Here is a 16,226-nt window from a genome sequence, read left to right as displayed (position 1 = left end):
TCAGTCGCCAGTCGGGTCTGCCAAGGCGCGTGGCAGAGATATCCGAAGAACTGGCTGGCCCCGTATATCCTATCTATAGCGTGAGGCTGAGCTGTCTATAACCTTGCATAAATTATGTAGACAAACATGAAGTATGTTATTCATTCGTGTCACAATAACGGCCTCTTTCTATCAAATGGACATTCCACAAGTCACAAAATATACATTAAAAGGAATACATAATGTGTTCTTTCCATGATATTAAATTATCCACAACTAAACAAAGAAATGTACATGACGATGTTACTTTAATATTAGTTAGGTTAAAAATATATACGTGCTTGCCGATTGGAGTGTTGAGAATATTAATAATTGGCTTTTATTTTCTTTGAACAGTAGCTGAGAAACCACTACCCTGCTTCGTCAGTTGCTTGATTAATTTTATTCTCTAAATCATCAACAGATTTTGTTTTTATAGTGGTGTCGTCAGCAAACACAACTACAGATAATGTAGTTAGGGTTAGGTGAAAAATCGTTCACGTAATTTAGAAATAGTAGTGGACCAGCACTGAGCCTTGGAAACGCCACGATCGTTGGAGTTGTCATGTGGGAAGAAAACTTTATCGAAGACTTATTTTTTAATTGTAACCTTTTGTTTCTTATGTGATAAATATGAAGATATTGAACTGTGAACTGAAAAGCCATAAATTCTAATTTCTTTAACATTTTTCTGTGTTCAACACAGTCAAAAGCCTTTGATAGGTCACAGAAAAGAGTTGCAGTATGATGTTTTTTGTCAAAAATTGAAAAAATAAAATTGTATCAATTAGTTCAAACACTGCCTAGGCTGTTGATGAGTTAAACTGATTTTTATTACAAAATGTTATATTTAGTAAAATGTTTTAAGAATTGTGATTGGGGACTACTTTTTCAAAAAAATTTAGAAATCACTGGAAGAAGGGGACTCAAGATCCTCATCCGCTTTAATTTTTTAACTTGTTAGTTTCTCTATTAACCATCTCCCACATCGCGTGTGGCCTATTCCTCGCATCCAATATGAATCTGTCATTTGCCATTTTTTTGGAAGCAAGAATTACTTTCCTTAAGATATTACAATATACTTCTTATAGTATTTAGTGAGCTCATGACAGTTCAGTGATTTCTGAGCTTCCATAATATTTTGATCACACCGATAACTGGCGAAATCAATGAATCTGGTTTTACGGTAGTTTTCAAATCAATTGCAAATATAATTAATCAAAGCATAGTCTATCAAGAGATTTACATCATTTTAATCTTTCAAAAAGCTCACGAACGCTTTCACAGTACTTGTTTGTATCATCCCTTTGGATCATCACAATGTTGCAAAACGATAGCACCATAGAGCTCTCACACTCCCAAAAGAGTTTTAAAAATAACACATATAGGCTACTACTCCCTTTTTCACGATTCTTAATTTATTAGTCCTCATACCATTGTTCTGCTGCACCGACTGAAGTCGCACTTTCTACATTCTTGCAGTCTGCTTGTTGTACCTCTTGGAAACTTTTCATTTTAGTTTTCATATCTTTATTTCAACACATTGTGTTTTATATCCCACAGCCACCTCCAGACTGCTTGACATACATGAAAGTACACAAAAGTAAATTTAGATTTAGGAAAAAACATTTGTAAAGAGTTTCGTCTAACAGAAATATAGTCACCTTGTCCTGTGTTGTATTAAGCACTTCTTTAAGCAAACTATATGGTATTGTTGTAGTTTTCTTCGGTATCTGGTGGATGAAGAACACAGACTAACGGTAGAATCTCCTATTTTGTCAGTAGAAGGTAAAGGATGTAAGGATTGTGTTTATTTGGTCACATAATCCACTAGAGTCTACAAAAAGTTTTATAGTTTGTAATCATTCTGTCGTTTCATGATTAGAGATACCTCTGATACAGTTTTAGAGTTTTCACCAATACTTACCACGAAACATCTTTTTTAGATAAGCCTTTGTTATCACAGGTTTCTGAAACGTTTCTCAATCTCTGCCTCCGAAATAGCGTTTCCTTCAACTGTTCATGTGAAAATGTGCATGTGAATAGACTGAACGTTTCTTTAAATACGAAAGTCACATATTCGGTCGGCTTGAGATAAAGAAAAATCGGAAAAAACTACCTGAAAAACTAATGCCTTCAGGTTTTCTTTCTAACAATACTACACTTCTCATAATAAGCATATAATTTATTAGCAATACGATTACAAAATTTTTGGAATTAGTCTGTCTAGGATATAGTTTTTGTTATTGTCACATAGAGCAATGTTCTTTGGTCCTTTACAAGACGAAGAATTCTTTCAGAAGATTAGTATAATACATACAAAAGAAAAGTATTTGATTTCATTCCTTTCCTTTTAAAAATATATGAATAGCTAGTAGATTTAAATTTGCACATTTAAAATTACAATTAAATAGTGTATTTGTGTAACATTGTTTTCCAAAACCTCCCGCCTTACCTCAGGGTCTAAATAAAATATGCGTATTAGACAGCTTTATTTTATTTCTAAACTTGAGAGACATCGCTCTCTAAACACAACATGCAGGAGTTCTAATATTGTCCAATAAATTGTCTGATAAATAGAATGAAGTGTGACAAAAAGAAGAGGCTCATTGATTTTCAAAGTAATCAAGTATTAGTGGAAAGAGTTGATTTAAAAGAGGGAAAAAGGCGATGAACTCGAAAGGAAGCTAGATCAGTAGGTATGCTGGCCACTATCTCTCCCCCCTACCGGGGTTCTCACGGTTTCTTATCACATGTCTGAAAATAGATACACCCTGACCGGAAAAAACAGTAGTTTGGGAGATCAACGTCCTGGAATATCTTGTCTCAATATCACATAACGTAGTTCGATCTGTTCATCTCATAATTGATGGATGAACTAATCATAAACTTTATTTAAGTGGTACTTTCATGTATACCACTAAATAACCATATGTAGGTATATATTGTCACTATGACGTTATAAGGAACAAGTTTTTCATCAAAGGCAATTAGATTGTGTACAGATTTAATAAAGTTTTACACAGTTTGTGATTTCATCAAATTGATTTTTTTGATTATAAATAAGCAAAGTCTCTTTCTTGGTATGTTACAATCAATACTTTTTTCAACCTCGTTTCTTAACCCTCCATTTTTTATTCTGGATCAGTGTTTCCCAAACGGTTTTTTCTCGCGGCACACAACAAAAAACGGCACACCTATTACTTTATATGCCATTGATTAAGCTTAAGTACTTGATATAAACGTACTTATACAACAAAAATCAGGAAAATTATATTATTTATTAAAATAATATATAATTTTCTTGGGTAAGTGGAAAGAAAAAAAATTACATTTAAAAAAACTTAATTTATTTTAACTTATTGAGCAAAAATATAGTAGTATAATACAACCAGTAAAAGTTGGAAAATATTATACAAAATACTTCTTGATTTCCATTATTCACGTTCTTGGTTAATGTTAAACACTATTTTTCCGCTGTAGAGGTTGAACAACGAATAAGGCCAATTTTCAAGTCGTGCTCTACTGTTTCTTTTTTACAACTTGGTCGAGTTACAGGTGAAGCAAAAGATGGAAGTACTCCGCCGCTTTCTTGTACATGGTCACTCATTATGTTTTTTAAACTTTAGATATCGGATTCATTTTAGGCCATACGTCATGAGAAATTAAAATTTGAAATTTCTTAGGCGATATTATTTTCTTTAATTTTCTAACCTTCTTATAAGTATTATACGTTTTCATGTAAATACTTGTATATAGGCTATATTTATCGTACTTTCCATTCAAACGGTTTTACATACTACCTGTTTCATCATCAGGTATTCCAAGAAAGGTGGAAGTCGAAAATTAACAGTTTTTGCCAGAATGGACCCGATTTGTATTGTTTCACGCGTATTGGTACCAAATCGTGTTAGAGCAGTACGATTGTGGTTTGAAGTGTCACAAAAACAGTTGCGTTACTTAAAAGATGGATTATAAAACGACATTATGAGATCAAACACAAATAATATGCTGATATATTTACACCTGCCAGTAATCTTAGTAAATCTAAAGTTTACTGTCAATCTACGTATCTTCAACTCAAATCAATGACTGAGCAGGGTGGAATGTGGAGAGGCTTCTTTACGTATTTCTTGGACTCTTGCTAAGCACATGAAACTATTCAACGATACTGACATAATTAAGGAAACACATGCCCGATGTAGGCAATGTTCTAGTGATAACGGAAAACATGGTGTTGAAACTCCATTGTCTGCAAATTCACTAAAAAAAACACACATGTTTTGGTAGAATAAAATCATTTTTATTTGAAAGGATAGTTTTATATAATTCCGAATATTACATATTGGCTAAGGATGACTCTTGTAAAATTACTGTTGAAGCACAATTCATTATATTTGTACGTTTTTTGGATAAAAATTAGAGAAAACTTTTGTTGATGAGCTATTAGTTATTTTGTTGTTAATAGGAAAAACCAGGGAAAAATACATAATCGAAGCGGTAATGGATTATTTCGTTAAATATGAGTTACATTTTAAAAAGCTTTTATCACTAACTACCGACGGTGCAACCAGCGATTATTGGGTCAAAAACGACTAGTTCACCTACTAAAAATCAATGGAAAAGTAATGAAAATTTCTTTTCCAACCACTATATCATTCAGCATACTGCGCTTTTTTCTTCAAACGCAATCCTATTCTTGAGAGAATAATGCAAGAAATTATTTAAATAACAAACTGTCTTCGTGCAATAACATCGTGAATTGAAAATATTTCTTTATGAAGTAGAACGCTTAAGATGACGTTCTGTTGTTGCAAAATAATGTGTGGTTAAAAGGTTGAAAGCAAAGACCTGCATTTTACAACGATTCTTTACCATTTTAGAAGACGAAGACATTTCTTTTCAATATTGATCAGATATCAACCATCACCTACTTAAGTTTTCTTGGCGATAAAGAATAAACACATCCATTGCTTTCTTATCAGATATTCTTTAACAATTCAATAATCTGAACTTTAACTTAAAGGCAAAGAAAAGCTTGCATGGCAGTTCCTGACAAAAGTAAAAAAGCTTTTTTGCACAAACTAAATCTTTTTAACATTGATCCTGAAAAATGAACGCCTGCACTTCCCTAATTAAAAAAATAATCAGTAGTGACAACAAGCTTGACGTCGGCCAATACAAAACGTTCATTAAGGACCTTTAAAAAAGGAATTTGAAAAACAAATTCACAGATTTCAAGAAAATTGAGATTGTTGTCGACATCCTTAGTAACAATTTACTCTCTGGATTCCTGTTGATGAATGGAGCAATGAAGGTGCAAATATTTTCGGGAGTAATAAAGTTGCTCTCAAGATAGAAATGATCGATTTCCAAGAAAATACATTTGTTAAACATCAAAAAGAGAAAGTGTAAATGTCAATACTTTTGGATAAAACGTCTACTTTGTCTTAATAAATATCCCAGAAAACTAGCCTTGAAACTTCTTACTTTGTATGGGTTTGACGTATGTTTGAAAGCAGCATTTTTCTAACATGAACTTCTTTAAGAATAAATTCCGAAGCAGACTTAATCAACAAAAATCTTTCATATTTAATGATAATAGCCTGTTCAAACTTTAGTCTAGTCTTCGGGAGGATAGTTTCAGGGCAAAAATATTATTTTGCTCATTAAAATTGTAAATTACCAGATGATTACTTCCTTTGGATTATAATGTTTGTTTATTATTTTAATAAAATAATATCCCAAAACTCATTTGTTATATGTATTTATTAATATTGCAACTACAATAATGTTTAAATAGGACAATTTAATATTTCAATTATCAAGCCACCATAATAATTTCACAATACCTATTTTCTATGGACAAGCAATATATTGTTCAAACCAATTAATTTAATTTTAATTTTAATTTTGATAGCGTTTATGTTTATAATAACAAAGGCGTTACAATAAACAACATAAAGAACTTCGGGAATAGCAAAAACTAACGTATACTAAGGATCCAACCAGTTGTAAGTGAAATGGGCTATTTTGCGTGGGCCAAATTGCCAGAAATGAAAACTTAAGGGTTCTTAATATTTCGTTAAATATAAAACAAAGGTGGTGAATGACAAACGTAACAAACCTACCAAAAATGTATGTTGTCTGGAATGCATTTTGGCATCGATGTTACTACAATCTAATTACCCATTAATTCTTGTTTCGCCACTTTTTCACGGTGTGAAGTTATGCCTAGCCATTAAATTAGGGCTTGTAAAAATAGATATTATTGCTGAAGTAACGAAAAATAACGAGGGGACTGACGATATGAATTTTGAAAACGTATTATTTAATTCTGGGTAGGCTAATTTTTATTGGTGACAACATTGAATTAAGGCTGTAAAGTTTTTAATATTGCTAAACTAACGAAACTTTTGTGAGAGAACTAACAGGAACTTACGAAGAACTAACGAATAATATGAAAAATGTGGGTAAGCTATTTTGTGTATGTCAACTTTACACACCTGTCGAGTACTACTTTTAATTCCAGAAGCCAAAGATTATGGCAATCAGAGTTTCTCTATGTAGGAAACAATGTGTATAAACTATATCTGTGTTTTTCTGTTTTTGCTAACGTTAGAAAGCCTGTGAAGTGCCCACCCATAAATGGGACACTTAAACAGGACTGCCATAATATTTTGGAATTTTCAAAGAACTTATCAACTAAATTAAAAATGTCTTGTCCTTTTGTTGTATCAGGGAGATCTTTACAAAACAGGAATGGTTTCAACTATAGATTTGTCATCAATAAACTGTACAAAAGTCACCACCAGTGATTATATAAAGTATATGTATCTTTTCAGTGTAATTATACTAAATCAATAATTAAAGAGTCCATTTTCGGTACGTTATATCTCTATAAATTGTATGTGTATATAGATTAGTGCACAAACAAAAAGTCAAAAAGTTAGTTAAATAGAGTATAATAATAACACATTTCACTGACTGCTCTAACGAGGCCTGTAAACTTGTGGGATTAAATCAAATTTAATTTGTAAGTTTGTCTGTCTGTCTGTATATCTGTCCGCACAGAAAACGAACTAACCTACAAACTTAAAACTGTACCATAAAGCTAAATTAAATTAATTAAAGTTAAATTATGGTACATGTCACTCCATGGGATTTGGCTAAAAATGTTTTAGACTACATTGGGCAACCCGTGATAAAAACGAGACAGTATCAACATAAATAAATTTCAAAAATAAACTCATTAACATATTAACGCATGTAGCCTAACTATCCCAACACATATGTAAAATTAATAGTGAATTAGTGTGTAGAATTTTATGATTTTAACACCGATATGAAACCCAATTTAATGAACAAAAATTTGAATGTATTATCTGGAAGATATGCCAAGAAAGACTTCATATGAAGGTTTAAAATTTTGCATGAAAACTTCATTTATACAAGACTGAGTTTTATTATAGGTAATTTTAGTTTCAAACTCTATTTTTGTACGATTGTTTGTCTGATTGTGCACAGTGCATCTTAAGAATGAACTGAGACATAGAATAGCAATTTTTTATGCAACCTCCGGCGAATCCTGTTACTTGATCAAAAATAATGTCAATAGATGAATTGCATCGAATAATAAGTTGTCTCACGGTAAGTATATAAAAACGGATTCACAGGTTTAAACTATTTAAGTACTAACACGCTAATAAAATGAAAAGTAAATTTAATTTTCTTTGGTTGTAGTATTGCAAAACATATAATTTATGAAGGTGTAAAAAAATATATAGTTTCCTGGAGGTATCCTTCATGAAAGAGAAGTTGAAATGAATCATTATTATTATAGAATGTATCATATCACTAGAAGTTACTCACGGATTGCCTTGCAATTTCGTATGCTTTTTATTTGTGCACGAGTACTTCTTGTTCGAGTGAATTATATTTCCGACGCCGATGTAGTATGCCTTGTTGCCACGATAAAGAAAATCTGTCAAAAGTGTTAATATCGTAACATTAAATATGGCCATTATAAATTAATGTTGTCTTAGCATTCTTTTTTCTTCCACAATTTTGTCTTTCTATCCCGATCAAGAAAATATGTATACAGGGCAGGGAAAAGCTTCTCTCAAGACAACTAAGATGGGTTTTACAACCAACTTTATTTTAAAGCTTATAGTAAGTTAGATAGTGGACTCTGTCCTTTATATTAGCGTCACAGTACTGACCAAGCACAGAATAAATTAACATTTGCTAAAAATTTAGAGTTTATTTTCACAAAAAACTGTTATTATCTTATCTGGATTATTTTCTTACTCAGTGCTAAACAGCGGTTGCAGAAAATGTAGAGATAAGTGATGCTACTATGAAGCTCTCAGTTACGTTTTCAAGCCTATAAATGTAACCAAATTGAAAATAATAGTGGTTAAACTATATAGTTAAACCTATGATTGTATCTACCGTCAGCAAACTATGTTTACACAAAACATACATTACACACATTACATTACATTTAACAGGTCTTTGAATACATTTCCTTGCTGCAATACAACTTCAGAGACCAAGATGAGGATTTTCATAATTTGGAATACGAATAGGCCTATATGTTAATATACAAACAAACTCACTTTCGCATTTATAATATAAGTTACGATGTAGGTCTCAAAAACTTATTTCGGTCAAAAAATTTCCACATTCGGAAACTTGCAATCTTCTTTTAGTCTAAGATATTTCCAGTGCCATTGTGCATTTTACAATGTACCTTTTGTCTATGTTATCTGCATTTCACTACTGACCAAGCACTGTATACCTAATATTTTATAAAATTAAAAGGGTTAAACTTCTTTCAACCTTTTTGAGGAAAATCAGTTGAAACATCAAATAATGCTTTAATATATGTTAATATATTACTAACATATATTAGATATTATATATATATATATATATATTCTTTTTCTTCTTCGTCAGAACAACAAGGCAAACTCAAATATGGTACTGGAAATATCTTAGACCTGAAATATATGAACAAGGACTAGAAATATACGCTTTTTGACCGAAGTAAGTTTCCGAGACCTGTATGATCTGAGATTTGTCTTTTCTTGATCGGGATGACAAGGCAGATTCAGCTGTGACGTTATGTACATAATTAATTTTAACCAGAAATGCTCCCACATGTGCCAAACATGATTTAATAATTGAGTTAAACTCTGATACTATTTACCATGAACTTAAATAATATCTACCTGATGTATGCCTACAAATTAAAATTTTTTATAGGACTTCCATCATATTAGCCTACATCATAATTGCTTTTACTAAGTAATATAAGGACTTTGGTTCTAAGATTGCGTGCGAAGCCGCGGGTAACAGCTAGTATTCTATAAATACCCGGCCCATACTAGAACTACAATGAGATTAAACTAACTATTAACTACAGGCCACATGTAAACAAACGATTAACTATATGCCTATAAAGTTGATGTGCTAATGAAAATATGATGCATATATTACCAAGGAATTGACTGTGTAGACTCAACACAAATTCCTAAAACTAAATTTTACGTACAATAATTGTAGTGGAAATATAATGATAATGAGGATTTATACTTATTGATGAAGGAAAATGTGACTACACTTGATGTTATTAAATGTGTAAAGGTGTAAAGAACGTTTGGAAGTACCCAAGCCAAATTTGACATTTTTTACAAAAAGTTATTGTTTTATGGGTCCTAGAATTTTTAATATTATTCCGAAAAAGCATTGCAAATTGTACAAATGCTAAGTTGTTTGCAAAAAATTGAAGTTTTGGGCTTTTAAAAAAAGATAATATTTGATCACCTTATTAATATACAAGTTTAATTTGTGTTAAATCTATATCGTAAAGAAACAAACATTATTCTAAGCGGCTAGGTTTGTTGAAGTTATATTGCCACAATGCATTTATTTAGTGGGAATTTATGTAGTTAAATAAAATATAAAAATCTTTGTAGCGCAAAATGTTTAATCTTGGAGAAGGAACCTCTACACAGGCTTTGCCTTAAGAGGCCCTATGTTTTTGAAAGTAAATATATATTGGATATATACTAGAATATGTGTGTTGCATTTAAAACTTATATATATTATTTTTATTCTTTTAATTATGATAATTTGTGATATTGTATAGTTTATAATTGCAGTCAAATTTAAGACTATATTATGTGAATTAATATTATTACCATCTTTTTTGATAATTTTGCACCAGATTATTTTAGTTGTGATAGATTGTAATTACTTTCGAAAAATAAATATATTCTATTCTGAATTCTATTCTATTCTAAATATGTTCATACAATATTCAAGCTCCATGTGAGTTTTAAAAATTATTTCTTAAAATGTCGTTCACTTTTCCAACATAATTATGACGTAGAATAAATACCATTCAAATTGTACTCATTGATGGACTAATTGAGTTATTTATATGTATCACATAACATTCTTCTCTACAATGGGAGCGAGGAGAACAATGAACCTTCCTGTTGCGGAGCCCGCCGCAGTCTGACCTGTACGAAGTGATGGGATAACCGAATGGATTTTATAAACCGACTAACCAGTCAGTTATTTTTGTCGTTAATCGGTTATTTTAGTCGAATGAATAACCGATTAACCTTTTAAATTCTATCCACAGTTTAGGGATGGGGTGGTGGGGGAATGAACCATTCCTGTTGAGACAGGTACGCGGGCGCGGCGCGGCCAATTTACTCACGGCCGTACTTAGCTTTGGCGAGCCCTGGTAAAGATATTCGGTCGGGCCCCGTCGTGTCCCCCCACCAGACACAGTCCCTTCATATAGACGTGTGGACTGGCTCCGGAAGAAATTGTACGAAAACCCGGTCTGAGTTCGGACCTGAATATACAATCAAAAAATTCCAAGCAAACCCGCACTGGGCAGAACCGTAATTGAAAACGAAATTCTGTAATTGTATTATTACTTTTTTTCTGTGCATACGTTATAGTCATAACATTTTAAAAAAGTTATATTATTCATATATCATTTATAACACTACAAAATAATTACCGTTCAAATTGCAAAATTATAATTTATTTTAATTACGACTCACCAAAGTTAACCGAAAGTTAATCGCTAAAGAACGATATTTCAGTAATAAAAATAACTTATTATAATAAACGAGCAATTCAAGTATAGACTGTCTGCACAACCAGTTAACTTGCAGAAAATTATTCGGTAGAAAAAACTAATCTAAAGACTAATTTAAAATAACCGATCAGAATCAACGACTAATTCAAGTACAGACTAAGTCTGCACAATCAGTTAACTTATAGAAAAATTAGTCGGTAGAAAAACTAATCTAAAGACTAATTTTAAAATAACCGATCAGAATCAACGATAAATTCAAATATAGACTAAGTCTTCACAACCAGTTAACTTATAGAAAAAATTAGTCGGTAGAAAAAACTAATCTAAAGACTAATTTAAAATAACCGATCAGAATCAACGACTAATTCAAGTACAGACTAAGTCTGCACAATCAGTTAACTTATAGAAAAATTAGTCGGTAGGAAAACTAGTCTAAAGACTGATTTAAAATAACCGATCAGAATCAACGATTAATTCAAATATAGACTAAGTCTTCACAACCAGTTAACTTAAAGAAAAATTAGTCGGTAGAAAAACTTATCTAAAGACTAATTTAAAATAACCGATCAGAATCAACGATTAATTCAAATATAGACTAAGTCTTCACAACCAGTTAACTTATAGAAAAATTAGTCGGTTAGAAAAACTAATCTAAAGACTAATTTAAAATAACCGATCAGAATCAACGACTAATTCAAGTACAGACTAAGTCTGCACAATCAGTTAACTTATAGAAAAAATTAGTCGGTAGAAAAACTAGTCTAAAGACTGATTTAAAATAACCGATCAGAATCAACGATTAATTCAAATATAGACTAAGTCTTCACAACCAGTTAACTTATAGAAAAATTAGTCGGTAGAAAAACTTATCTAAAGACTAATTTAAATAAACCGATCAGAATCAACGATTAATTCAAATATAGACTAAGTCTTCACAACCAGTTAACTTATAGAAAAATTAGTCTATAGACTAATTTAACTGGATGCAGCAAAAATAACCGACTAATCGGTTAAAAATAAAATAACCGAACTAATCAGTTATTTTCATTCGATTATTCCCACCACTAGAGGGGCCCCTCCATCACCACTCATTCTCTCCGCCGGTTGCGATCACCTCATTATGCCGCTGCATGAGGAGCTCGTGAACCGGAACACTGTGATTGGGGGACCCCCTGTGATTCCCCCTGGCCTGGGCGGACTCGCCACTAAGCTCCTCCCATTTCACCGACTGCGCGCATACCTCTCCGCTTGGGGGCGAGTCCAATATTCGAACGTTCGCGGAAAAGAATCATATTCGGACTTGGCGGGAAAAATCCCAATTCGGAGTTGGCGGACTGTTACGTATTTATTCGGAGTTAACGGACTGCTCCTGCTATAATTCGGCGCTGACGGAATGCTTCAGTTTCGGCCGGACGATTGAGTTTTATCGGCCTTACTGGATTGCAACTGCTTTCGTCCCTATAGGATTCGGTGTTAACGGAATATTACATATTCGGATCTCACGGACAATATCTTATTTCGGAGCTGGCGGACTCTACGAATAAGTAATTCGAGGTTATAGGAATGTTTACGTTAGAATTCGGAGCTGACGGAAAGTCCATTTTTCGACCTTGGCGGATTATTTTCGGAGCTGACGGAAAGTTTCGTTTTCGGGTCTTGGCGGAAAATTTCACTATTCGGCCCTGGCGGATTCGGTCCTCACGGACCCACCCTTACTAGTGCATTTCAAGTGTTCAACTATAACCATATTAAGTTATTACCGCCTACATCTATCATAATGTGTATGCATTTTTACGAGACAAGATAATATTTAGTGGACTAAGTAATATAAAATAACTTTCGGCCATTGAAAAATTAAATAATAATGGGGAATTAAATCTACATTTTTGCATAATTGAAAATATAAATTTTAATATTTCGCCATTGAAATCATTATAAGATATTTATTATGAGTGAAAAATATGCTCTTTGTCGATAACTGTACCAAAATCACATAGCAGTAACTTTGTCCACTAGTGACCCATAATCCTTACCCCTGGTGAGTTCTCTTGTGGCTCTTTTGTACCTCCCAGTTGAACCTACACTTGGCAAAGCAAAACCCGATGTGTCACACCTTGGCACCCTATAGATGTCCAGGATATTGGGTCGCAAGGGTAGATCGATAGGTCTAGCCTACTGCAGATGACTGTTGGAGTAAGTAGATCCCTATCTTGTTAAAGGCAGTTGGTATACTAGACATAAGATCATGTCACCCTCTGTCTGGGTTGACTGGAAAGGCTAATACAGAGCTGGCTTCCATTTCTTCCAAGGGTACTGAGATTAACGCCCTAAATGTTTCCTCGCGGAACAAGAGGATCCCTCTGCCAATAACCTTATGCATCCAGAATTTTTTTTCCTTTCAAAAACAGCGCGATGGTTCTTTTACGATTAAGTATAATTTTTATGCTTTTTTTAAAGAAAACAAAATAACTTTTTACAAAGTTTTTAATACTCTGACTGTCGGTAGTACTAGTCTTGGATTAATTCAATGATTATCTGTCGCTATGTCTCTCCTAAAACAACAGGGAACATATGTTATCGCTAATTAACTAAGAATCTTCCCTTTAATATCGAATACTAGTTATACCACAGAACATTGATCCAAGGAAGCTGAGCCTGAGGTAATGGACATTTTAAGAACTATTATGTTTTCATATAGCCTTGTTATAAAGAATATTATCAAAATTTAAAATAGTGATCTTTGAATTGATCTTAAAATTAAGATCCAATATTAATAAAGTATGACTAGAGAATGTCAGGCATAAAAGTTATGATGTACTTAGAACGTAAATATACTTAAAAAGTATGATGTAAGAAAACTTAGTAAGTAAATTTACAGCTTTGGGACCTTCGTAAGTGAAGGGCCCCTAACACAGCTTAATATATTGGTTTTATCTAAAGGTTATAAGGCTAACACAGTATCAAATAATCTTTTAGTGAACATATAATGACATTCTAATAGCATGTACTTCGTTTGAATTTTATGTTTAGTTACAATTCACCGTCCTCTTATGCAGCGTCCGGAATCTGACGCTGTCACAGACAGCTTCTAGAATCTTAAATCATGTTCGTGCGAAGATATAAAAGAGGACGGCATAAAGGAAGCTCAAAATGAACACTTATCATAGTTTTGTCATCAGTGACACATATTTTATACAATATAGTGTTACCTAGGTAAGATGATTTCTCATAGTCTCGATTGTCTCATTTCGTGCACAGTTACGTGCTTGCAACTTTTATAAACGATCTCTAAGCACCATGGAACAACCAAATATTCTACACATGACGTATCTATAAAGTGAAGGGTTAGTTCAATGTAAATGTTAACTTTAGATCTAGTTCATCATCTCTTAGTGCAGCATCTAGAATCTAACGCTGTAACAGTCTTTAGTCCTGTAATCAGGCGTTATGTTGGTCTCAGTAGATACAAAAAATGTATTATATTAATCTAAGAAGTCCAAAATGAAATCTCTGACGATGATTTGTAAGAAGCTAGGGGACGTCCTAATAAAACCAGTGAGAGACTGGAGAGCCTGCCTGTGACTGGGGGTTGCCAATAATCAACTACTTTGATTCGACAGTAAGGAACTAAGAAATCTGCCCAATAAATTGTACTATCGTTTCATTTTATTTTTCAAATTATAAAACCTCTCACTAGATTTTAGTGACAACTTCTCTGAGATAGAACATATTGTTATTTTTCTAAAGTTAATACTATCAACCAGTCACTCTGACTATTCAACTACCCTAAGGGTAGCGTTTAATAATGCATAAGATTTTAGGTGGACTAATCAATACATTTTTGAAACTACCATGTCTTTTAGGTTGCTCTATTTATTTCATTATGTGCCATACTATATGTTTAGATAAAGGACATTTTAAGCAGCACAACATGTGTCCAGTTCTCAATCCCACAACATCTGACTGGGCTATAAGTTGTAGTAGATAAACGACGTAGACTGATTACTAGAATCTCTAGAGAGTTTAGAATTGTAATTAATAGTATTTTAATAGAATAGTGGATTATTGATTTTCTAAAAGATTGTCTTTAAACTGAGTGATTTAAACAGAATAAGAACAAAATAGTCATAAGAATAAACATTACAGACAACAAACGTACCCCTCGGTTCCTGCCCACTTATTCAAAACCTATCCCTCCCCCTCCACCCACCCGTTATATCCGCCTTTCACAGCTCAGGCACAAACTCACCACATTATTGTTATTGTCGTCCCTCTCGCTCTCGGAATTCTCCAGCCAACTGTTACGGGCTCTGTTATAGCTAGAAGTTTATTCTGCTACAGAGGTGGTGCGAATCTGTGTCTTTCTATCCCGACATTTTCCGGTGAACTATTACGGGCTCTGTTATAGCTAGAAGTTTATTCTACTACAGAGGTTGTGCGAATCTGTGTTTTTCTGTCCCGACATTTTCCGGTGAACTGTTACGGGCTGTGTTATAGCTAGAAGTGTATTCTGCTACAGAGGTTGTGCGAATCTGTGTTTTTCTGTCCCGAAATTCTCCAGCTAACTGTTACGGGCTCTGTTATAGCTAGAAGTTTATTCTGCTACTGAGGTTGTGCGAAACTGTGTCTTTCTGTCCCGACATTTTCCGGTGAACTGTTACGGGCTGTGTTGCAGCTGGAGGTTTATTCTACTACAGCACTTTTGCGAATCTGTATATTTCTGTCTGTTTTATGTTACAATTTCGGTTTCTTTTATGTGACTTTTAAAAGACTTGTATTAAGTAATTAAGTTGTAAGATGATAGTGACACGAATTAGAAGCTTAATGCTGCTTATTTCACAATGCTATACAATCTTTTAATTATAATAAAATAATTTACGATCAGCGTATCGCATAATAGTAGTAGTCTTGATTTTATAATACCACGAATCCTGATCAGATCAACTTTGTAATAAACTCCCTAAAATGCATATATATTGAGAGAATATAATTTTTTTAATGTAATACGTTAACTAATATATAAGATTCGATAATATGGCTCTACAGGAGAAAAATATAAAGATAATTTTAACTGGAGCCA

Source organism: Homalodisca vitripennis, chromosome 8 (genome assembly GCF_021130785.1).
Source record: "Homalodisca vitripennis isolate AUS2020 chromosome 8, UT_GWSS_2.1, whole genome shotgun sequence".
NCBI classification, from domain to species: domain Eukaryota; kingdom Metazoa; phylum Arthropoda; class Insecta; order Hemiptera; family Cicadellidae; genus Homalodisca; species Homalodisca vitripennis.
Note: the sequence above shows the minus strand (reverse complement) of the source record.